The sequence below is a fragment of the Sus scrofa genome, chromosome 8, assembly GCF_054392235.1.
Source record: "Sus scrofa isolate SSC_HxYL_T2T_F1_AM1 chromosome 8, Sscrofa_HxYL_maternal_Yorkshire_Landrace_v2.0, whole genome shotgun sequence".
NCBI classification, from domain to species: domain Eukaryota; kingdom Metazoa; phylum Chordata; class Mammalia; order Artiodactyla; family Suidae; genus Sus; species Sus scrofa.
In genome coordinates, this window is record NC_139390.1 from 108,810,506 (window position 1) to 108,835,799 (window position 25,294).

The window sequence follows — 25,294 nt, forward strand, 5'->3', positions numbered from 1 at the left end:
ATTGTATTGATTACTGTATTTTCACAACGTCTTGGTATTTACCACAAAATATTATAAATCTGAACTTTTAGAATAAACTTCTACTGAAGAGTTAGTTTACAACAAAAGACACTTGAATAATTTTGGTTGAAAATGGTTAAATTCGATGAAAAAAAACCCCACCCTTTTACCATGCTTCCTTTATTCTTGCATGTAGCTCCACCCATAATCTGAATCTAGAGCTGGAGTAGAACTTGGTCAAAAGGATCCTCATAAGTAGAAAATATCCTTTTTCTGTTACTACAGTTGAGAGAAAACTGGGCTTTTTAAAGAGACTTTTTACTAGAAATCTCAAGTGATACAAAACAAAAAGCAGAAGGTTCATGCATTGTTAGGGTCTCAGCTTCTTTGCTGGCATCAGTCTAGCCACAGCCTGGACTGCCTGGCTCAAGTATCAGGACATCCATTTTGATGTTTTTCACTTATCTCAATGGTGTCTGACCCTTGAGTGATTGGGTACCTGATCATACTTTTTAGAAATTTGGTCAAGATGGTTTTATTGGCACCAAATCATATCTCACATCCATTTTATTTGTATGCAGTTTTCCAGACACACTCCTTCTTGTCCTTTACACAGCTTTTGTTTGTTGGCTTGCTTTTCAATTTTACTGGAATATAATTGGATTACAAGGCTCTGTTAATTTGAGGCATACAGCAAAGTAAATCAGTTATACATATACATAGATCCATTCCTTTTTAGATTCTTTTGCCTTGTAGGTTATTACACAGTATTGAATATATTTTCCTGTGCTACATAGTAGGCCCTTATTCCCCATCTATTTTATGTATAGTAGTTTGTTTATGTCCATCCCAACCCCCTAATTTATCCCTCCTCTGAACATTTCTCCTTTGGTAAATAGAAGTTTGTTTTCAAAAATTTTTTTAATTTTTATCTTTATTTTTTAATTAAAAAATTTTTATTATAGTTTATTTGCAATGTTCTGTCAATTTCTGCTGTAGAGCAAAGTGACCCATTCATCCATCCATGTATATATGGATATGTGTGTGTATGTATATATGTATATGTATATACACATACACACACACTGGATAATAGTTACCTGTGCTACACAGCAGGATCCCATTGCCTATCCACTCCAAATGTGATATTTTTCATCTATTAACCCAAACTCCCAGTCCATCCCAATCCCTCCCCTTCCCCCTTGGCAACCACCAGTCTATTGTCCATGTCCATGAGTTTGGCTTTTTTCCTGTGGTTAAGTTCATTTGTGGCATAGAGTCCAGATATGTGTGATATCTTTTGGTATTTGTCTTTCTCTTTCTGACTTAACATCACTTAGTATGAGAGTTTCTAGTTCCATCCATGTTGCTGCAAAGGGCATTACTTTTTTCTTTTTTATGGTTGAGTAGTATTCCATTGTGTATATGTACCACATCTTCTTAATTGATTCGTCTGTTGATGGACATTTAGGTTGTTTCCACATCTTGGTTATTGTGAATAATGCTGCAGTGAACATAAAGGTGCATGTATCTTTTTCAGTGAAAGTTTTGTCTGGATATATGCCCAGGAGTGGGATTGCTGTATCATATGGTAGTTCTTTATTTAGTTTTCTGAGGTACCTTCATAGTGTTTTCCACAGTGGTTGTACCAATTTACATTCCTAGCAATAGTGCAGGCGGGTTCCCTTTTCTCAACATGCTCTCTAGCATTTGTTATTTGTTATTTATTAATGATAGTCATCCTGACCAGTGGATGTGGTACCTCATTGTAGTTTTGATGTGCATTTCTCCAATATTTAGTGATATTGAGCATTTTTTCATGTTCCTGTTGGCCATCCATATGTCTTCTTTGGAGAAATGGCTATTTAGGTCCTCAGCCCATTTTTCAATTGGATTATTTGTTTTTTTACTCTTGAGTTGTATGAGTTGTTTGAATATTTTGGAGATTAAGCCCTTGTCAGTTGCTTCATTTGTCAAGAAGAAATAGACCAATTGAACAGACTGCCTACTAGAAATGAAACATGATATGTAATAAAAACACTCCCTACAAACAAAAGTCTAAGACCAGATGGCTTCACAGGTGAATTCTACCAAACATACAAAGAAGAATTTATACCCATCCTTCTTAAACTTTTTTAAAAGGTTGAAGGAGAAGGAACACTCCCAAAGACATTCTATGAAGCCACCATCACCTCAATACCAAAATCAGACAAAAATACTACCAAAAAAGAAAATTACAGGCCAATATCTTTGATGAATATAGATGCAAAAATTTTCAACAAAATTTTGGTCAACTGAATCCAACAACATATAAAAGGTGTCATATACCATGACCAAGAGAGACTCATTCCAGGTTCTCAAGGATGGTTCACACATGCAAATCAATCAACATCATACACATTATTAACAAAAGAAAAGTCAAAAACTACATGATCATCTCAATAGATGCAGAAAAAGCATTTGACAAAATCCAGCATCCATTCATGCCAAAGTGGGTATAGAGGGAACATACCTTAACATAATAAAAGCTATTTATGACAAAACCCACAGGCAATATAATAATCAGTGAAGAAAAGCTGAAAACCTTCCCACTAAAATCTAGAACAAGACAAGGATGCCAACTCTCACCACTTTTATTCAACACAGTATTGGAAGTCCTAGCCACAGCAATCAGACAAACAAGAGATCAAAAGTTATCCATATTGGAAGAGAAGAGGTAAAGTTGTCACTCTATGCAGATGACATGATACTATATATAGAAAACCCTAAGGACTCCACACGAAAGCAACTCAGACTGATCAACAAATTCAGCATAGTAGCAGGATATAAAATTAACATGCAGGAATTGGTTGCATTTCTGTATACCAGCAACAAAATATTAGAAAAGGAATATAAAAATTCAATACCTTTTAAAATATCACCTAAAAATTAAATATCTAGGAATAAACCTGACCAAGGAGGTAAAAGACTTATATGCTGAGAACTATAAAACAATCAAGGAAATTAAAGAAGATGTGTAGAAATGGAAAGATATTCCATGCTTCTGGATTGGAAGAATTTATATTGTTAAAATGACCATAACTACCGAAAGCAATCTACAGATTTAATTCAATCCCAATCAAATTGCCCATGAGATTTTTCACAGAACTAAAACAAACCATCCAAAAATGTATATGGAACTATAAAAGCCCCAGAATTGCCAAAGCAATCCTGAGGGAAAAAAACAAGCAGGAGTACAACTTTCCCAGACTTCAGACAATATTACAAAGCTACAGTAATCAAGACATTGTGGTATTGGTACAAAACCAGACATACAGACCAATAGAACAGAATAGAGAACCCAGAAATAAACCCAAATACCTATGGTCAATTAATTTTCAGCAAAGGACCCAAGAATATAAAATGGCAAAAAGACAGTCTCTTCAGTAGGTGGTGCTGGGAAAACTGGACAGCTGCATGTAAATCAATGAAACTAGAACTCACAGACCAAGCACAAAAATAAACTCAAAATGGCCTAAAGACTTAAACATAAGACAAGCCAACATAAAACTCTTGGAAGAGACTATTATGTCTAGTCACTCATGATGGAGTGTGATAATGTGCAAAAATAGAATGTGTACATTTATGTGTAACTGGGTCACCATGCTGTACAGTAGAAAAAAATTATATTGGGGAAATAATAATTAAAAAAAAAACTCCTGGAAGAGAACATAGGCAAAACATTCTCTGACATCAACTGTGCAAATATTTATATATATTTTTAGGACCACACCTACAGCATATGGAAGGGGTTGAATGGAAGCTGTAGCTGTCAGCCTACACCACAGCCAAAGCAATACCAATTCTGAGCTGCATCTCTGACCAACACCACAGCTCATGGCGATGCCAGATCCTTAACCCACTGAGCAAGGCCAGGGATCAATCCTGTGTCCTCATGAATACTAGTTGAGTTCGTTACCACTGAGCCACAGCAGGAACTCCTCAAAATCTGTGTCTGTTTCTGTTTTGTAAGTTCTATTTGTATCATCTTTGTCGGAGTCCACATATTAGTGAACTCAGGATATTTGTCTTTGTCTGACTTCATTTAGCAAGACAATTTCTAGGTTCACCCATGTTGCTATAAATAGCATGATTTCATTATTTTTTATGGCTGAGTAATAATCCATTGTATATATATATATATATATATATATATACACATCTTCTTTTTCCAGTCCTCTGTTGATGGACTTTTAGGTTGTTACCATGTCTTGGCTATTGTAAATAATGCTGCAGTGAACACTTGGGTGCATGTATCTGCCTTATTGATTTTTTGATGAGATTTACTTTCCTTACCTTGAATTTTATTTTATTTATAAATACGGTCACAATGAAGTTAAGTATTCTTCCCTTTCCTAACTACCAGTCTCCATGTTTTCTTCATGGTTACCAGATTCTTAAGAATCCTTATAGACTTAGAAAATATCTATCCATGTATATAAATTTATATCTTTTTAATTTATGTAAATGAAGCCATGCACATTATTTTTGTAACTTGCTTTAAAAAGTGTAATAATTATTCCCTACTAATTTATTCAATAAATACTTATTGAGCCCTCATTATGTGCCAGGCACAATCCTAGTTATTTGGAATATATTAGTGGACAAAAAAAGATAATTATTCTTTCCCTCATTTACATTCTATGAAGAAGGCTGCTTCTTTTCACCTGCCCTGTAGTATTCCATGTGTAAAGGAAGCACAATTTACTTACCTAGTTTTTTGTAATGGATATTTGGTTTTCCAGGCTTTTGCTATTTTTAAAAACACTGCAGAATCCTCTGACATAAATCTTTGATCAATATGTCCATATATATATAGGACAAAGTCTTAGATGTGGAATTTCTAGTTATGTGTATTGTGTAAAATTTTTTTGCTATGGAGATTTGAAATATATATGTCTTTTATATAAAAGTAGGGGGAATATTGTTACAAAATTTATTATCACTGATTATTTGAACAGTATATTTATTTAAATTTATTTGTTCTGAATTATCTTCCATTGTCTGGATGTACCATAATTTGTTTATCCATTTGCTATTGAGGGACACCTTGGTTAGTTCAAAGTTTGGTAATAATGAATAAAACTGCTATAAACATTCATACACAGGTTTTTGTGTGGACATAGTTTTCAGTCCATTTGAGTAAATACCAAGGGGCACAATTGCTGGATCATGTGATAAGAATATGTTTAATTTTGTAAGAAACTGCCAAAGATTTATAGGTGAGGTAAGGTGTTTTGGGGAGGTATCTATTTAGACTTTTTGCCTATTTTTAATTTGGTATATTTGAATTCTTACTGTTGAGTTTTAAGAGTTCTTTATATATTTTGGCTATCAGTCCTTTGTTTACAGATATGTTTTTGCAGGTATTTTCTCCCATTCTGTAGCTTGTCTTTTTGTCCCCTTAACAGAGTCATTTGCAGGGCAGAAGTTTTTAATTTTAATGAAGTCCAACTAATCAATTTTTTTCTTTCATTGGTCCCGATTTTGGTTTTTGTATCTATATTTTCTCCTACGTTATCTTCTAGGATTTTTTTATATTTTACATTTTACATTTAGGCCTATGATCCATTTTGAGTTGATTTTTATGAAAGGAGTAAGGCCTGTGTCTAGATTCTTTTTTTTTTGCATGTGATGTTTAGTTATTCTAACACCATTTGTTGAAAAGACTCACTGATTTTTAAGCATAAAATATGTCATTGGAAGATGAATTCTCATTTCTTCATGCTCCAAAATTCTGCTCATTAAATTGTGCTGTTTTTATATCTTTTGCCAAACAGAAATGATTGACATATTCTGAACCTAATGAGTTATCAAGCCCTTACTGGCTTAGACTATTTTTCTATTACCTTTTGACTGCAAGTGAGAGAAATCCAAACTGGTATAAGCAAACAAAGAAAATTTACTGACTTAGTAACTGAATGACCTAGAGGTAGATTTAGCTGTGGTACAGAGATTCAAACAATGTCATCAAAATCCAATTTTTCCTTCAACTTTTAGCTCCATTTTTAGACATTTAACATTCAGTCAGTTTATTATGTATCTACTTTGTTCCAGACACTGTTTTAGATGATGTGGAAGCCAAGGAAATAAGACAAGTAAGGAAGGTTTCTACTTTTGTTGTGTTTATATTCTAGTAAAAGTCTTGGGGTTCACTCCGATTGGACTAGCTTAGGTCATGCACTCACCTCATGAACCAATCACCTGTCCAGCACTGGGCTGATCTGGCCTAAGCCAAGGTAATATGTTCTATCTTTAGAACTAGGGATGGGCCAACCCTGGGCCTCATGGACTAACAGTGGGGCATGGCTGGATTCCCAAATAAATATCAGGGCTGTTGCTGAGAAAAGGCAGAATGGATACTGGTGACAGGTGACAAATATTCCTTTTAATTAATGTCTTTGGGTTGTGTGTTCAAAGAAACTCTCCAAGAAGCAATTTCTTTAACCATGATTCTTGAGGGGTTAAGATGTATTAGGATCAACCAGCACACTCTTAAAACACTCATATTTCTTGGGCCTCTATGGAAGAAACCTGGTTTTATTGAGAGTGTACATGTGAGACTCCCTTGCCAATGAGAAGCTAATGTTGTTGGACAGTGTGTTCTCTTTCAAAGGAGAAGGTGCTGGAACATTAGTCTATGGCTCTTTCTTCCCTTCTCTTTCCTATTGTTTGAAGTGTAGTCATGGTGGCCTCAGCTCTAGGACTGCCTTTGGAACATTCGCCCACCATTATCATGGAAGCCTGTGCTTGAAGTGGCAGGTGTATATAGAGTGCATATAGGACAGATATAAGAAGAGGGCTTCTCATGTCCGTTTATGTATGTATAACTTAATGTGGACAGTCTGTTCATCTCAAATTTCTCAGGTAACAAATGCCTAAATTATTCAATATATTTATTTCTTCTATGTATTATTGATGTATCGATATTTCTGAATGTTTCTAGTCAAGATATGGAGATGAATTTCCAGTCAACAGGGGTGCTAATTGGATATGAATTTATGCTAATGTTAGATTATCACAATGCTAATTTTTATGTGGGGCTTTTAAATGGACCACTCATAATTATTCATAAAACCGTGATAAAACTTGATAAGAATCATTTAAAATCACATTATTAATAGCCAAAATGGTTTTCTTAGTCCTAATATTTGCTGAGTTGCAAACACTGCACAGTAAACATGATTAGGATTCGGGGCACACTGAGGGATTCACTATGTCCTGGGGTTTCTGAGAAATGTATTCGTTCCTCAACAGTATCCCAGGAGAACAAAGATTAAGCAGGTGGTGAAATTCTTTGGAATTAGAGAATAATTGGAGAGGTTTCTGGGAATGTGAAGTGGTCAATATAATGAAATTTTATTTTTAAAACTTTTTTCTTTTGATGTTTTAATATGAACTTTAAAAGATGTTATTCGATGGTGCAGACATTTCAGTTTTTGTTAGCCTTATATGTTATTTTAATTGCTCTAATTTCTGTTCTAGATCATTGTACCACAGACATGAAAGTATTTAAACAGTTAAAATTGCCCTCACAAATGTAAGTTATTGATGTGGTGACTGTATCATTATCCTGCCAGGTTTTTTTTTGTCTGAGTATCAAAAAAGGAATATATATATATATATATATATATATATGTATATATATATATATATATATATTTTTTTTTTTTTTTATGGGCCGCAGGTGCAGCATATGGAGGTTCCCAGGTTAGGGGTCGATTCGGAGCTGTAGCTGCTGGCCTGCACCACAGCCAGAGCAACATGAGGTCTGAGCCGCTGCTGCAACCTACACCACAGCTCACAGCAATGCCAGATCCTTAACCTATTGAGCAAGGCCAGGGACCAAACCTGTGTCCTCCTGGATGCTAGTCAGATTCTTTTCTGCTGAGCCACAATGGGAACTCCAAAAAAAGCATAATCTTGGAAGAACAAAGAATAAAAATAGGAATTTTACATATTGCAAATACATACATGTTTGGGTTAATTTAATAATTCCAGTAATCTCCTATCTACTGCTCTGGATGACATTATCTCCCAAATGTATTGATTTTGTGTGGATCATAGATTTACTTCAGCTGCTTCTCAGTTTCTTAACCGTTGTTTGATATCCTCTCTGTTTGGTTGAAATTCTAACAAAAGATGCATAAACCCAGATGTCTTCAAAGGTCAAGTAGGTAGTCTGAAGGCATAAATCTGTGTGTGTTTTTGTATATGTGTGTGTGGCTGAGTGTGTTTGTGATTGTACGCACAGTTGTCTGTGTTTTTATGGTTGTGAATATTTGGTTGTGTGTGTTTGTAGTTGTGTGTGTGTTTGTGGATTATATGCATGTGTTTCTGTGATTGTGTGTTTGCAATTGTGTGTATCTGTACACATGGGCACACCTATGCGCGTGAAGTGAGAGGTTAGGACTATGGCTGGCTGCTTGGTACCTGCTCTAATTTTAGATGTGCTTGTTCAAAAATTTGTAAAATAACCTGCTGGACAAACAAAATACCGTATGAAACAAATCTTTATGCTCAGACTCTAAAATACATTATCAGTGCATGTTTTTTTTTCTTCCTTTCTTCCTTCCATCCATTTTTAATATAATTTTTAGAGGTTAGATTCCACTGACAATTATTACAAAATACTGACTATATTCCCCATGTTGTATAATATATTCTTGAGCCTGTCTTATGTGAAATAGTTTGTAATTCCCACTCCTATATTCCCTCCCAATCCCCAACTGGTAACCACAGGTTTGCTCTCTATATCTGAGTCTGCTTCTTTTTTGTTATATCTGCTAGTTTGTTGTACTTTTTTAGATTCTACATATAAGTGATATCTACAGTATTTGTCTTCCTCTAACTTGTTTCACTTAGCATAATGCCCTCCAAGTCCATTCATGTTGCTGCAAGTGGCAAAATTCTGTTCTTTTTTATGGCTAAGTAGTATTCTATTGTATATGTGTACAACATCTTCTTTATCCATTCATCTGTTGATGGACACTTGGGTTGTTTCTATATCTTGGTAATTGTAAATAAGGCTGCTATGAATATTGGAATGCATGTATCTTTTTAAATTAGTGGGTTTTTAGAAATATATACCCAGGATCAGAATTACTAGATCATATGGTAGTTCTATTTTTAGTTAAACCTTCATACTATTTTCTTTCCACAGTAGCTGCACCAATTTACATTCCTCCCAACAGTGTACAAAGGTTCCTTTTTTCCCACACTCTTCCCAACATTTGTTATTTGTGTTCTTTTTGTTGATATTCATTCTGACAGGTGTCAGGTGATCTCATTGTAAGTTGTCTTTTATTTTTGTAATAAAAAGAATTTTAAAATACATCTTAGAAAACTGGTTTTCCCTTCCGATGTCATATTTGGATTGAGCTTTTGCTGCTTAAGTGCTACTTTATGCACTTCATCTCTGTGTGTGTGTGTGTGTTTGTGTAAATGAGGATTGTTAGCCTGAACATACACGGTTAGTCTGAGGAAAAGATGAAAGAAAATATGTGAAAATATCTAGTCTGGTGCTTATAGTTAATACATTTTCATTAAAAATTGAAAGGAGAGGGATCTGGGAGTTCACTTTGTGGCTCAGCAGGTTATCAATCTGACTAGCATCCATGAGGATGTGGGTTTGATACTTGGCCTCACTTAGTGGGTTAAGGATCCAGTGTTGCCATGAGCTGCGGTGTAGGTTGCAGATGTGGCCTGGATCCCCTGTTGCTGTAGCTGTGGCATAGGCTGGCAGCTGTAACTCTGATTCGACCCTAGCCTGGGAAATTACATATGCCACAGGTGCATCCCTAAAAAGCAAAAATAAATAAATAAAAAACGAAAGGAGAGAGGGTCTCCATTAGGTTTTTGTGTACTCTCTACACTTGTATATCTACATTATAGGCTTTTTATAAAATCTGATTGTAGCAGCTCAGGTCACTGTGGATGCATGGGTTCTATCCCCAGCTCAGCACAGTGGGTTAAAGGATCTGGTGTTGCTGCAGGTATGGCTCAGGTTAAAACCCTGGCTCAGGAACTTCTATATGACATGGGGAAGCCATTAACACAAACAAAAAGTTGTTTTAATGCCTTTATAACTGAAAAGTAAATTTATTAAAATTTAGGAAAACCACATTGTGAAATTGTTTGTTCTTACTATCCTGATCTCCGACACATGAGACGAAGCCTTCCTAGCCTAGCCTGGCTGTGATGCTCAAAGGCAGAAACTGCATGACTCACTTTCCTGGAAAACCTGGGTTTCTACATGATTTTTTACTTACTTTTTTAAAAAATATTTAAAATACATTTTTATTTCTTTTTCTGAATATAAAAGTAATGTGTACTCAGTACAAATACTCAAACATTACATAACGATATTACACAATCCCTGTACTTCTTAATAGATGGATATATTTTTTATGCACATAACATATCTGTCTCTCTCTCTCTCTCTATATATATATATATAGTATATAAAACATAAGATCTACACTCCTAGAAATTTTTAAATATGCAATAGAGTACTCTTAGCTATAGTCACTGTGCTGTATAAGTGTCTCAAATTATTTATTTTGGATAACTGAAACTGCCATCCCCCTATTTTCCCCTCCTCTTAGCTCCATTTTATGCTCTGCTTCTATGAGTTTGGGCATTTTGGATTAATTATGTAAGTGAAGTCATACAGTATTTGCCTTTCTGTATCTGGCTTATTTCACTTAGCATAATGTCCTCTAGGTCCACCCACATTGTCACAAATACTAGACTTCCCTTTTTATGGCCAAATAATATTCCACTGTATGTTATATGTGAAAGTTGCTAGAGTAAATTCTGCGTTCTCATCACCAGAAAAAAAGTTTTCCTATTTCTTTAATTTTGTACCTGTATGAGATAATGGATGTTTACTAAACACTAATTATATTTATCATGGTGTATATTACATCCCTGGTACTTATTTATCTTATAACTGGCAGTTTGTACCTTTTGAGAAACTTTATCTAATTCCCTCTCTTCCCCACCTCCACTCCCCATCTCTGATGATCACAAATTTGATCTTTTTTTTTCTGAGTTTGTTTGTTTGAAAGGTATAATTAACCTATAATACTATGTTAGTTCCTGTTACATAATATAGTGATTCAATCTTTCTATACATTTCAGACAGTTCATCACAATAAGTCTAGTTATGATATATCACCATACAAATATATTACATAGTTATTGACTATATTTGCCACCCTGTATGTTTCATAGCTATGACCCACTTATTTTGCAACTGGAAGTTTGTACCTCTTAATTTCCTTCATTTATTTCTTGCCTCTCTACCCCCTTAATCTTGGGCAAATACCTTTTTGTTATCTGTGTCTATAATAGCTATATTTATGCTCTGTATTCATTTGTTTCATTTTTTTAGATTCCACATATGAGTGAAACCATATTTGTCTTTTTCTGTCTGACTTCTTTTACTTAATGTAATATTATACAAGTGCATCCATGTTGTCACAAATGGTAAGATTTCATTCTTTTTTATGGCTGAATAACATTCCATTATGTGTATTTTTACACACACACACCCACACCCACATCTTTATTTATCTATCTACTGCTGGGCACTAAGTTTGCTTCCATATCTTGGATATTGTAAATAAGGCTGCAGTTAACATAGGGGTACAATAATGTCTTTGAGATACTATTTTCATTTCCTTTGGATAAATACCCAAAAGTGGTATTGCTGAATTCATATGGTAATTCTATTTTTAAATTATTGAGGAATCACAGTACAGTTTTCTGTAATGGCTGCACCAGTTTACATTCCTACCAACAGTGCACAAGTGCTCCCTTTTCTCATATCTTTGCCAACACTTATCTTTTGTTTTTTGATAATAATAATCCTAACAAGTATGAAGTGCTGTCTCATGGTTTTGATTTATATTTCCCTGATAATCTGTGATGAGCATATTTTATATACCTGTTTGGTATTTGTATGCTATTTTTGAACCATAAATTGGAACCTACCCTGTATGTTGTTTTTTTTCTTTTTCTCTTTTGTTTACCTCAGTGAATTTTATTACATTTATAGTTGAAAAATTATCATCACAACCCAATTTTATGACATTTCCATCCCAAATTCCCAGCCTATCCTCCCCACCCCCCACCCTGTCTCCTTTGGAAATCATACGTTTTTTAAAGTCTGTGAGTCAGTAACTGTTCTGCAAATGTATGTTGTTTTTTCTTACTTGCTTTTCTTAATATGACAATGTTTTGACAGTTTTTATTTACATCGCCTTTTAATTTGAACCATGTTATTTGTAATCATACCAGACATTGCCTGAAAATAGTTCAGTGTATAGCTTGTCTTGAAGAAGTATCAGAAAAGGCAGGTTGCTAATTGTCCAACACAGCTATTCATGTACATACTCTCACTCTGCTTCAGAAGTTACAGCTAATGCAGTTACAGCCGTGATAGCTAAATAGCATGGCTTATATCAGTCTGAAGATTCCTTTTAGGATAATAACACTAAGATGTTCACTGTTCTAACACGCTTGCTGTAAATTTGTTCTGCTTTGATGTTTAACTTTGCGTCTGTCTGCTGCTTTTATTGGCCTTACTATGTAGCCTTGGCTGAAAGCAGTTAAATTATTACCAGAGGTTATCATAGACCAAAATAGAGAATTTCGAACAGTTTAGATCAATATTCATGGTAATAGATGCATTTTTCCTTGTGAGCCAGTACACAGATATGTAAGTGCAAATAAATTAGGCACATTTAATTGTATGGTATGCTATGTTAAATAGACTGATATTTTCTGTTTTAATCTAATTCTATTCTAATCTATTTTATGTCACTAAAAAATACTGCTTGCCCCCTCCCACTCCACTAAATTGATTTCAGGACCTACTCCTGGGCATTTATATATATATATATATATATATTTTTTTTTTTTTTTTTTTTTTTTTTTGCTTTTTAGGGCCGTACCCAAGGCGTATGGTGGTTCCCAGGCTAGAGGTCGAATCAGAGCTACAGCTGCCAGCCTACACCATAGCCACAGCAACGAAGGATCTGAGCTGCATCTGTGACCTACACCACAGCTCATGGCAACACCAGATCTTTAACCCACTGAGCGAGGCCAGGGATCCAACCCTCAACCTCATGGTTCCTAGTCAGATTCGTTTCGTCTGTGCCACGATGGGAACTCCGGTCTGCATTTTGTAAAGCAGATTTAGAAGGTAACTGTGACTAATTGCTACAGCAAATCCATATTACCTATGAAAATAAAATCCAGTGGTTCTTTGAGATTGTTTCTATCTTAGCTACAGTCTAAATTACTAATGTTTGAAATCTGACCTTGATATTATGTCATGTATTTAGATAAAATTTTTTGAAACACATACTAAACATGTCTTAATATTGAGGAAGAAGTTATTCTCATTATTTAAGAAACTTCCTCAAGTTTTAAAATTAAGGCTGATCACACGTTTTCATTTTTCTACTTTTATTTTTAAAGTATGTTGGAGACGTTAATCATGTAATTGTTTAGATACCTGACCTTTCTTCCCTCAATGGGATTCTTACTGCTTTATTTAAGTCCGTGGTTGTCTGTGGGTCCTTATTATCACACTGACACTTCAGGACATGTTCCCATTTGATACAGTGTTTTGAAATGGATTACTTTTTCTTCTTCAGCTCTCATCTTGATACTCTCAGCTTTTCTTTTGAAATGGCACTCTAAAACAAGGTATAGTAACTAGCATAAAAAGCTGTAAATTTTTGTGCATTTAAAATTCTGTGTGCATGTAAATTTTGTTGTGTCCCATAAGCAGTGACATATGTTTTGATATACAACTGTGGACTTAGTAAAACTGACTTCTCTGTGTTTCTTTACTCCTTTGTCTTTGAACTATCGCTAGTGGGTGGCAGAAGTTAAACCTGAATTGTAGGACTGTGGTAGGGTTAAAGGGAACCACCAAAGGCTGGTGAAACCCCCCACACAGAGCAAGAGTGGGGAGCTAGAGCTGTTACCACTCCTAGGTCTAAAAGGTGAAGGGAAATGTGGTTACTAGGATCTTGGAGGGCAGCGGCAGGAGAGGGCCTCTTGACAGAGGCCAAGGCGTTTGGAAGAGGGACACAGCCACCCTGGGGTGACTCAGCAGGGAGGAAACACAGAATGATGAACTCACATTGCACTATCTTCCCAACTATTTTTTTTTTATTTGTTGAAGTATGGCTGATTTACAGTGTTGTATTAATTTCTGCTGTACATCAAAGTGATTCAGTTACACATATCCACATAGCCATTCCCATGTATGTTATCACAGAATATTGAGAAGATTTTCCTGTGCTTCCCAGCTATTCATTTCCTATCTCTTCTTCCCTTCCTTCTTCAGCCAAACCCAGTGGAAACCAGAGACAAGGGAGCCCAGTGATGTGCCCCTTCTAGGGCACAAGGCAAGGTAGACAAAGGTGAAAAATAGATCTGGAGGGTGAAATGGAAATAATCCAGCATACAGATCTACTTCAAGACTCTAATGGCTACATGTATTCCATTATACCTAATACCTTAATTTACATAACAAAACATGCAGAGATGGATATTTAGATTGTTTCCAATTATTCATTAGTATAAATAAATACCTTTGGAACATTCCCATTGTGGCCTAGCAGGTTAAGAACCCGACACAGTGTCCATGAGGTTGCAGGTTTGATCCCTATTCTCACTCAGTGGGTTAAGGGTCAGGTGTTGCTGCAAGCTGTGGGTGGTATAGGTCACAGATGCAGCTCAGATCCTGCATTGTTGTGGCTATGGCATAGGCCTGCAGCTACAGTTCTGGTTCCACCCCTAGCCCTGGTACTTCCATATGCTGCAGGTGCAGCTATAAAAAAAAAAAAAAAAGAAAGAAAGAAAACTTTGGATCATTATGCATATCCATAATTATTTTCTTAGGATAAATTCCTAGAAATAGCATTGTTAACGCATGTGAACATTTGTATTTCTGTCATTGTTAGATTTATTTCCGGGAGGATTATATCCACTTATTCTCTACCCAACAATATATCAAAGTATTCATTTCCTTACACCTTTGCAAAAACTTTTGTTTTTTATATCTTTCCCAATCTAATAGATTAAAAAAAAAACCTCTCTTTAGTTGTAGTTTCAAAATTACGGATGAGATTGAACATCTTTTCACAAGTTAATTGGCTATTAGACAGTTTTTATCTAGGGCATGTCATCTTAATATCATTGTGCAAATAAAACATGAGAAAAAATTACTACATTGTTACAATTACCTTATAAGATGGAGTCAACTCTTTAGCAAACATGATACCAAAAAAAGACAGGTTATTCAGTTGATATTTTGCCCTGTGGTCATTATACAAATAATTTGAGTCATTAGCATCTTTAGGAACAAGTAATGCCATGGAATTTAGAGCCAGATGTGAGTGGACTTAACCTGCCTTGCAGCTATGTGTGGGAAGGCAGAACTTTACCCGCACTAGAGATAAAAAAGAATAATATGAATTCTTCCACATGAGAGCTCTTTAAAATTTCTCTCTTCTAGGTTAAACATCTGAAGTTTCTTTTAGAAGATTCCATACTCCACCATTCTCTTTGCTCTCCTCTGGAAGCCCTCCAATTTGATAATATTCCACTTAAAAATTGGTGCTGTTGGCATGGGTGTGGGTGAGCAAGTGCTCTCATACACTCTGGTAGGCGTGTGAATTTGAACAGATACACTGGAGGGCAACTTGGCAGTAGCTACTAACACTGAGACTGCACATAGGCAGTAATTCTTCCCTTTTCACTCACTTGTAGAGAAACAAATAGATGTGCAATAGATCACACTGCCTCTGTCTAAATGTCATCAGTCCATTTAAAATGGGTCAGTGGCTGGAACTAAAGGAAGCTGGACCAGAGTGGGTTAGAGCAAAGGGTAAACCTTCCGGACAGACTAGATTGGAGAGCAAGACTAAGCAACTGAGCTAAAAGCCTAGGATCTAGGCCAAAACAGTGAAGAGTAGAAATAGGCAGTCAATAGGAATTTTTTTTCAGGCTCACTTGATGTCTGGCCAGTAACAGAAGGACTGACACCAGATTCCTCATTGCCACCACAGCTGGCCTGCTGAGATGGCTGGTACACTTTCTACCCTGGTGGGCACAGTAGATTCTAGCCAGGAAAGGAAGGAGTTGAAGAAACTGGAAACCATTGACCTATATCTAGAGTATTATCTTCACCTTGGCAAAATAAGAAGTATGAGTCAGTGGTTTTTAGATGGCTTCATTTCTAAATGCTCACAAACTATATTTTTAAATATAATTTTGATGTGGGTTGACATTAAGCCTTCCTTCATAATTTGCAGGCTCCTCACCCCTACCCACTCTGCCTGCTTTTTGCAAACAGGACCATTTGCCTGCCTCCCAACTCAAAGTTTCCACTCTGTTCCTGTGATTCCTCTGTGTCCCTTGCAGTCTTGGTGTGAAACTGCCTTTGCCAACTTTGGCTTCTCAGAACCCAAGCTGAGGAAGGGAGGGCATTTGGACAACAGCTTTCCTGACAGCCGAAATTGCCAATCACTACTGCATTTGTCTCTCTGCCAGTTCTTCCTCTGAATTAAACTGCATTATTATATCAGATGTCTGGCCAGGATGCCAATCTTATAAGAATTTCACTTTTTTCCTTCTCTGTCATTTTACTTCCAACTGAACTGATCTCACAGTGATTCCACTTTGTAGCTTATGAATATCTCTCAGCCCATATTGGCTAGCTCTAATCTGTTAGAGAGACAGTGCTTAAAAACTTAGACACTCATGCCAGAATGCTGCATTTAAATTCTAGTTCCATCTTCTCTCTGTGCCTCAGTCTATTGTCTGAGACTACAAAATACAGATAATAATACTTGTAAGATACCATTAACCTGTGACACAGAGTAAGTGCTGTGTAAACATTAGCCACTGTTTCTGTTAGTTAAGGTAAGGCGCTTCCAACACCAAGTTCTAGCTGCCTGTCCCTTCTAACCGTATCTTCTTTTGTCTACACAGCATTCATCTCCTTTGGTGAAAATTTCAAGCTAACTTGATTCATAACCTTATACTTTGTTAATTTATATATGAACATATATGGTTATAGTACTGTTGTTCCCAATCCCGTCCCCTGTTTTCTTTCAAGACTTATTAGTCTGCTCTGCTTGTTACTGTTCTTCTCATGTCCTACACGTTGTTGTCTGTAAGAGTACAGTTTTACCTGGGCATTTTTCCTTTCCTGTAGAGGTTGACACTTTTTTTGCCAAATGTATTCCTTCCAGCCCATGCAAAAATACTCCACCCTCTGCAGGAGTCCACCATCCATGAAATCTAAATTCATCCTTACCCATCAAGAAAGCTGGCTGGTCACTTCTCACATCCTCCTTTATCTTGCAGAGTTATAGCCTTTTCTTGGAAGGATAGATAAGAACACATCTTGTGCCCTGGAGTCCTTCGACTTCCTGCCTAGAACTTCAAAATGCACAGAGAGACATCTTGGACAGTTTCAACTCTGTTCTGTAAGCCCAGATAAGCCATTAGAAATTAGTAATACTGAAAGGATTTGATCAACAGCAGACTGTCCTAACTCAGATGTAATCAAGAGCCAAAAATAGGTGGGCACATGGCTAATGAGCATCTGAGTGGTTGGGGAGGACAGAGATACAAGGCTGGACTCATAATACTTCCCATGTGAGCTCTCTGATGTCCAAGAGGGTGAGAAGGGTTACACACTCATTATGAATCTGAGGTTTTTGCCCAGCAAGGCACTGGCGATGCTCTGAGTGTGGGTTCTGTGATGAAGAACAAGGGGTGCAGAGACTGAAGTGTTTTCACATTCATTATGCCTAGAGATTTGATTCCATGTAGAGAATCTCTGAATTATAATAGGAACCCTTTCCATAAGTATAATTTTAACCGGGTCCTTTCTCCTGTGGGAATTTATGATGTATAACAAGATGTGGGCTCAGACCTCACATGAGAGCTTCCCTCCACATTCATTAAATTTCACTAAATTTATAGTCTTGCTCTCATTTTCTCATATGAAACTTCTGTTCTGGGAGAGAGAGTCTGCCTTTTGTATTGCATCTTAATCTCAGGCCTGCCCTCAAAAACCATAGTGCCCTTCAAAAGTGGGGTGGGGGTAGACTTTCTGCTTATTTCCATGGGCACCCACCGCATGTCTTTGTCTTAGAGTGATGATAAAAAAAAAAAAAAAAAGTGTCTACTAGTATTAAGTATTTACAACGTGGCAGGCTCTGTGCCATTGTGAAGTCCCTCAATCCCGACATCACCCCCGAGGAGGGTGCTATTCTTATGCCCGTGTCATTTTCCCCAAACCTCCTGTCATTTTAATGCTTAGTACCCACAACACAGGGTGCCCTCCATTTGCCCTTAGCCTTGTGACCAGAGCACATTGTCACCCTGGCTGCCACTGTGACCTTATGGCCACCAGGTGGGAGTGTTGGAACTGTTAGGAACTCTCCAGGAAAGAGACATAGTGTGATCGCGAGGTGAGCCAGCTCACACAGGTTCCTTGTGGTTTCAATGAGTGAAAATGCTTATCAAAATCAAAGCCAAACCTCTTTTTATAAAAGCATATTTCACCTATTTCAATGATACCAGAGAGTGGGGTGTATCAGAAATACTACAATGTTCAAAAATTTTCTAGGTGTTGTAACTCCATATACATCCACCCTTAAGCACAAACATTCTTAGGTTTACAGTTCTTGTTACTAGTTCTAATGATTTCCATAAACGCTTGCATTATCAATCATTTCCTGGGCTGACACTTCTCCCAACAGAAGAGGAGAGAGAGTAAGCATGTACCCCCAAGAACTGTGGATGAGCCTAAAGTGGCCTTTTGGAAAAAAACAATGTCTTTGAAGTCTCAGGTTTTATTTCACAAGTTGTGTGGATTTGCTTTCTCTTCCCTAATTTGTATCAGTGATTTTAGTTTGAAAATCACATTAAGTAACATGGCTATGGGTGGGAAGCATGGCATGCTTAAACCCTGGTCAGCTGGGGAGCCTGGTGTTGTGAGTTGTGGAAAGGCGGAAGGGAGTGGACATGCAGTGTCCTTCAATATGGAGAGCCCTTCAAGCTGTGTCTCCCTTGGGATTTTCTTGTGCTTTTCTTTGCCAGGTTTGACCCCCATTTGCTACTTACATCATCTTTCATTCCGTATGTTGGCCCTTCATATATTGTTTTGATTAATATTTTGATTATTTTTCAAACTGGGCAAAAATTAGGCTCAATTTCTGGTCTTTAGCAATGCCCTTTCTTCCACCCTGGGGTTGCCACTCACTCTCTTGATAACTCCCACACTCCACCTTACGTTAAACCTCTCTGATTAGACAACTTGGGTTTATCTTAATTATTTTCCCTCTCTCATTTTAGTGCTATTCACATGGTCAGATTTTGTTTCAAAAATAACTAATATATGATAGCTTCATGTCTTTTTTCCAGAACAAATTTAAAATGGTTCCTATAAATACATGCAAAATCATCACAAATGGGTGAGAGAGAAAAGAAATGACTAACAAAAATTCTACTACTCATGATATCTGTGATGATGATGATGGTGATGGTGGATAAGAGTGGAAAACATAAGAAGCAGCCTAGGAGAATGTTAGTTCACATGGTCTTACTTAATGTCCCAGCTTTTGCCTTCAGACATCCTTTCTGAATTTTTACCAAACTTAAGACTAGAAATTCTGCTGATGACTACAACCACGTTTGGGTGCGTTAGAAGTGTGTTGCTGTTTCACTGTTTTATTTATATCTCTCTTTTACTTTCTCACCTCCTGTATCCTTTATTAAATCTGTAATGTTGGAATTAGTAAATGACTGCAGGAAGGGTGCTGCTGAACATTTTGTCAGTTTGATTGACATAGGAACTTACCTTCATGTGATTTCAGTATAGGAGTAACTCAAGGAGGCTAAACATTTATTAGAAATTTCAGATTCTGGACCTTCATACTAGTTGTGGTAGATTATATCATTTCTTCCAAACATTGCCTGCCCTTCTTTAGTGGATTTATTCCCACAGAATCCCTCCCTGGGCAAGGAGTTGTCTTTGTCAGGTTTGGCCACATACTCTCCTGTAGCCAATAAACTGTGAGCCAGAGGGACATGCCTCATTGAAGAGGATGCTGTAAGAGCCAGCCTGTGGTTTTTCCATTGCTCTTTCCCTGTGCCCTGAGGACATGTACCAGTTAGGAGCATCTCCTTTAATCTGAATCCTGGAATGAGAAAATCATGTGAAACAGAGAATAGTGTACCATTATGAATGAGAAACAAATCTCTTTTGTTAGCCACTGAAATGTGGAGGTTAGTTATTACAGCAACATAATCTAGTTATATTGTGTGACATACTAATGAAATCTTTTCAGGCAATTTTTTCCTATCCATGAATGATGATAGTTGGTCCTTGATACAGCATATCTATTTTATCTTTAATATATTGGTTATGTAAGAGCAAATGTAAGTGGAGGCCATAGCCCTTGATTATTTTCAGTAAAAACCCTTTTGTTAAATTTTTATTTTTTAATAAATAAGGACATGTGGAGTCTAGTATTGTGGTATTCTTCCTTTTCTACTAGGGATTTTAGAGAAAACCCATAAACAAGCTCGGTGTATAGACATGTACGTAGTACACTGTCAAGTTCACTGGTTTTGCATGTACAATTATGAGGTATCATACGACAGTCAAGATTCCTAGGTTTCAAGGGCTGATAGGTTGGGATCCCCTGGAAGAAGAATCTGAGATGGAGATTAGCGTGAGAGAGGTTTAAGGAGAACCCTTGGGATCAATACCTGTGGAAGAGAAGGGAAGGAGGCATGATTGCACAGGCAGGAAAGTTGGATTGTAATGCAGTCCAGAGAAAGGACCCTGATAGCCTCACAGGGAGCTCTGAATCTTTGCTGGCCCTTCAGAGTTGTCCTGAGTTGGGATGGGGGGTGGAACCTTTATACTCCGTTAACCATGCGTTGGATGTGTGCTTTCTAAGGGGGCATGGTCTTGGGCAAGACAACTCTTTTTAGCTGAAGCAGTTCCCACAAAGGACTGATGGCAGAGCCACCTCTGCGGGCACTCCCAACTGCTGGAGGGATTAATCCTTTGGTCCTAAAGGGGATCTGGATGGCACATCACAGCTCCCACTAACATCTTCCCCTTGTTCTGCCAGAATCATTTCATTATGAAGGTTGTGGGAGCATGTCCTCCAGCATTTTGGTGGGCTTCTTTTCCTGGGGACACTTATGAGAGGAAGATGGTGGGATGTGGACAAGAGCCTCTGCTGCTGCCATTGTCCTCAGGGTTGCAACTGAAATTCACTATCTCTTTTCTGTATGCTGATCCCTGTGGCCTCCCTGGCATCATGATTTTACCCCGGGTAACCATGCCCTCCTCGGGCTATGGCTTATATGCCTGTCCGTTTACCATCGAAACTGAGCAGAGGAATATGTAGAGGTCCCTAAACGAATCATCACCTGTCAACATATTCCTCCCTGGGCCCGTTGTGTAACTATAGCTGTCACCTCCTCCTGATGATTAGGGTCGATTATCCCAGGCGAGCTGGTGCCTCATTTCTTGTCTGCTGGTCTCTTGGTAGGAGGAGACAGAAATGCCCAAGTGGTGGCTGTAGCTTAAGGGCCTCGTGCTGTGTCCCCTGGGGGAACTGATGCCTCTTTGTGAACCATGATCTCTTAACACACAGAAGCCAGAGTTGACAGGACAGGAAGCACCAATTCTCCAAGTAGATTACTAGGAATAATAGTAAGCAGGCCATTTCTCCTTCCATCCCTTGATTCTTGGACTCATGGATTCTGCCTCCTGGGGACACAGCATCATATAAGTCATCTGATGTAGAGTGTTGGTGGCAGGACCCTGGAGGATGATGCCCCAGCCCCGCCAAACTTTGGACAGCTAATAAAGAATGAAGCAGGAAGGCAATGGGGGTGTAGGGTGGGATGGTTAGCCAGGGCAGGCTTCACCAAGCAGTGACATTTGGGTGTAGATCTAAAGGAAGAGAATAATTTAGGGTGAGATCATTTCTGGCAGAGGGACCAGAAAGAGCCTGGGCCTGTGGCAGAGGTGTTCCTGGTGTGCTCCAGGCCCAGTGAGGTGGTCACGGGTGGAGAGAGAGAAGCAGAGAATTGGTAGATGAGGTTGGAATGGTGACAGGTGATCATATCATGTAGGATCTTAAAGGTCATTGTAAAGTGTTGGCTTTTACTTTGAGAAACCACTGGAAAGTTTTGAGGTGAGAAGTGATATGATATGAATTATTTTTACCAGAATTTCTGCAGCATCATTCAGGACAGACTAAAGAGGGGAAGATGGAAGCAGGGGTATCAGTGATGAGGCTGCTACACTCCTAGCAAGAGAAGGTGATGGTTGGACCAGGAAGATGATAGTGGGCATGGTGTCACAAAGCAGACTTCCATAGGCACTGGTCACAATGTTTTCAATGTCAGAGGGGCCTCTTAGAATTGTATAATGGGGCAGGACTGGGTGAGTCAAATTCCTGCCACATATTAGGCAGAGGCAACCAGATTTGCTGATACAGAATATGAGAGGAAGAGAGGTGAAGCATGGCTCCAAGGTGCTTGGCCTGAGTGTCTGGAAAGCTGGGTTGCCATTAGTTGAGATGGAGAAGACAGTGGAAGAAACAGTTTGAGAGGTGGAAGCCATAATGGGAACTCAGTTGTGGACACATCAAGCCTGAGATGCCTGTTGGAATACAGTCAGCAACCAGATATGTGAGCCTGGAAACCATGGAAGAGTTCAGTTATGTGTTTGGGAATTATTAACATATATATGGCATTTGAAGCCATGAGAATGAATGAGATTGTTGGTAAATATGGTGAGAATGAGTGAGATCACTTACAAATGAGTGTGGGTAAGAAAAAAAAACAAGAGAGAATGAACCAAGCCAAAGACTGAATCAAATGCACTCTGTGGTCAGGATGTGGGGAAGTGAGGAGGATTCAGCAAAAGGGATGGGGCAGGAGCAGTCAGGGAAAAATCCAGGCCGGAGAGATACCCTGGAAGCCACATGAACAAAAAGCTTCAAGAAGATACACAGAAGGAATAAGTATCAACGAATTTTCACCAGAGCTGGTTCCCTGGACTGTTTGAATCTGATCCACGTTAACCAGCATCTAGGCTTATGTCAGTGGAGTTAGAGAACATGCATCCTCGCATCCCTTCGGAATGTTGACAATAAAGGTCCAGCTCATCGCTTCCAAAGCAAGCCTAATATTCCAGAACCCAGGGTGTAGAAGACCTTTCGAAGCATTCAATCAGGACTATAGTTCTTTAGTTTCTGTCTTTCCGAAAACACCTATTTTAAAGAATTGTTTTTGGACTCTTGCCTGGAAAGCTAAAAAAAAACCCCAGAAGCTGTCTGTTGGCTTAAGCCCACAACCTGGCACAGTACATGAGAAGAATGTGTGAATATCCATTGCTGGGCTCACGTTGGGGTACTGCTAAAGCCGTGTTCAGAAGCAGCAGCAGCAGCAGCAGCAGCAGCAAATAAAAACAACCTGCAAATTCCATTCGTTCCGAACCAACTTTGAGAATGCCTTTCTCTCTTTTTTAAACAATTATATCTCCTTGACCTTTATGAGGGTGTACTACATTGACTGTTTTTGAATGTTAAAATAATCTTGCATTCCTGTGATAAACCATTTGACTATATTTTGTAAAGGTTTGTGCATTTTACAACCTTTGTAATTTTTAGGAAGGGGTTTGCTCTTACGGTTATGCTGGCCTCATAAAGCAAGGTGGAATGTACTCATCCCTTCCCTATTTTCTTTTTTGGGGGGTATTTTTTAAATTAAAGTACAGTTAATTTACAATGTTGTAACAGTTTCTGCTGTACAACAGAATGACCCAGTCATACATATATACACATATTCTTTTTCTTATATCATCCCTCATCATGTTCTCTTTTCTTAAGACTTTTGAGGAGGGGGTAGAGCAAAAGGAATTTTAAAACAAATATTTTCAGAAGACAAAAGGATTGACATATTTTGTTTTTTAGTAATTCTAAGCAGAAATGTGAAATTACTTTTTTTATTTATAATGATTTTTATTTTTTCCAATATAGTTGATTTACAGTGTTCTGTCAATTTTCTGCTGTACAGCAAGGTGACCCAGTTATACACACATGCTCACAGATTCAATGCAATCCCTATCAAATTACCCATGATATTTTTCATGAAACTAGAACAAACAATCCAAAAATTTATATGAAATCACTTTTAAAAAGGTAGTGAAAACAACTCTTTTCTTGATAAAAATACAATATTTGTGGAATGTGGATCAGTCATCTTTTCAAATGTTTCCTCCTGAATTACCACATCATAATAAAATCTGTATGATTTCACTCATTTCAAGTATATTTTATAAGGAAATGTGGAGAAGGAATTAATGAAAATTTCCTTTCCCATAGGAGATAATTTAAAAATGTTTAATGCCGTTCATTTCAAATTTAAATGTTATTCACAAGACAGCTTTGGAAATTTTGTACCTCTGAGAAAACTTTTTTTGAGGTTAAAGGAAACAAAACATTTTTATTTGCTTTTGAATGTTAAGTATGAATAAACTCTCTTGGTAAGCAACTATCATTTATTTCTAGCATATTTTGGTTAGATACTTGTGAAAATTAATGGTAATTAATTTCTCCAAACTCTGGGTTTAAACATTATCAGAAATAACTCGATGTGACTGGATTATTGACCCAACCTGCACACCGGAGGCCCCCAGTCCCTTCTCCAGCTTTCTCTAGGTCTGAGTGAGTCTCAGAGGGAAGCAATGATTCTTCTTTTGCCCCATGAGAACCACTTGGGGGCGACATCTCACCGCAGTCCGAGGTACCTGTGGGCCCTGCCAAAGGGGCGGGTCTTCCAAGCCTTAAATTGGGAGAAGGCAGCCACCGGCTAAGGGGTTTCCTTTTTGCCATCTTAGCCCACAGGCAGCTCTTTCTCCCTGTGAAAACAGTTCCTTCACCTTCTGCTTGAGGCGTCTTTCTCTACAGCAGGATTTTTCCAAACGTGAGCTGATGGGTTATGAAACCAATTTAGTGAGTAAAGAGGGAGTTATTAATAATTACACAGGGACAATAGGCAACAAACTGGGACTGTCCTGGACAAACCAGGACATGTACTCACCTGCTAGTTTAAGATCAGCATTAAAGAAAATGAAATGGAATCAGATCAGAACATATCAGTGCGAGTAATATTT

The 25,294-nt window shown here is 37.7% G+C and overlaps 1 protein-coding gene and 1 long non-coding RNA gene across 3 annotated transcripts in view; one reads left to right on the forward strand and one right to left on the reverse strand.

The window, feature by feature from the left end:
* Positions 1-17,645, reverse strand: part of LOC146400973 (uncharacterized) — a 77,659-nt gene extending 60,014 nt beyond the window's left edge. Inside the window, exon 1 of the long non-coding RNA XR_014813819.1 lies at positions 17,390-17,645. This is a non-coding gene — a long non-coding RNA (uncharacterized LOC146400973). The remainder of the gene's footprint in view (positions 1-17,389) is intronic.
* The window catches only part of SMIM43 (small integral membrane protein 43), a 116,420-nt gene that overhangs the window by 60,156 nt on the left and 30,970 nt on the right, over positions 1-25,294 (forward strand). The window contains exons 8-9 of one of the 2 annotated variants that reach the window (XR_014811921.1): positions 7,525-7,579; positions 9,203-9,373. The exons of the other annotated variant lie outside the window; for it this stretch is intronic. The gene's annotated coding sequence lies outside the window, so the exon portion shown is untranslated. Of the gene's footprint in view, positions 1-7,524; positions 7,580-9,202; positions 9,374-25,294 lie in introns of those variants that run through there. 2 annotated transcript variants of the gene reach the window in all.